Consider the following 1,205-nt stretch of genomic DNA (forward strand, 5'->3'; position numbering starts at 1 on the left):
ACATGTTCTCATGTTATACGTGAAAAATTACTTGCAAAATTACCGATGTATTTCTCAGGGGCTGCCCATCAGCATTTAGGATGATGTATCCCTAGTGCATTAGTGTCTTGAAATGTTGTATGACTTATTTTGAAGCACCATTTTTTGCTAGACATTTGTTTATTTTTTTTTTTTTACACAGAAAGTGTTTACACACACTATATACACAGCTGCACTAACTTTTGGCCACTGACCACAGTTACCTTACTACGCAAACCTCCCTATTTTAACTTGCCATACAAGTTACTATTGAGATTACATGGTCAAAGTTAAAGGCCTTATGGTTATACCAAGGGTACTGCAAGTTTGTAGTGCAAATGGCATGTTAAAGCAATGTAGCAATCTTATGCAGATGTGTAATTGTGGACTCTCAATTTATGTATACATGTATATGTATTAGTGTCGAGTGGTTGTATCAGTCAGCAGCACTTTGAGACAGCAATATATTACTGGACTAGATTGTGATCTCTCTGTAGAGTTAGTGTTAGTAGAAAATGTGAATTTACTGGTATTTTGTGAACAGAATAGCTGCGCATAATCAGCTCTAGGATATAAGCATACTTATTAGTCATGGAGCATGTGGTTATGTGTGTGTGTGGGGTGGGGGGGGTGTATTTGTGTTATGTGTGTGAGGAAGGGGTTGTGAATGTGTGTATACATGTATGTGTGTGAGAGAAAATAAAGCAAAGAAATGACAGCAAGGCATTGGATGTAAGAGATAATCTACCATATTTTGCCAATATCTACCTCAGACATATTATGGAGAATTTTATACACATATCATTTATAACATATCAAAGACTAAACATATCAAAGACTTCTAGTCAAAACTTTTTAAATTATGCCAAATTATCAGCACAAAATGTGCATATTGAGGTAATTTGACCATGAAGTATACATCAATATATCTATAAAAGTATGTAAAAAAGCAGGTTGTTATATTCGTACAATGTTGGTGCAAACATTTCCAACAGTGTTTGAGATTACAAACCTCATAGAACTTAGTAGAGAAATGTTAATGAATATTAGTGGTACACATCATATCCCTTTGCAAAGATATCATTTTCCTCAATATATCTGTAGTATCTTATGGCTGTATAGTTGTATAGACATGAAAAAGTAGGTGATGAAAAATTAAAATATATAAATTCAAGAAAGATGAGTGA

This window comes from Diadema antillarum, unplaced genomic scaffold (assembly GCF_040938485.1).
Source record: "Diadema antillarum isolate AM-2024a unplaced genomic scaffold, OU_Dant_1.0 seq00000271_RagTag, whole genome shotgun sequence".
Taxonomy (NCBI): domain Eukaryota; kingdom Metazoa; phylum Echinodermata; class Echinoidea; order Diadematoida; family Diadematidae; genus Diadema; species Diadema antillarum.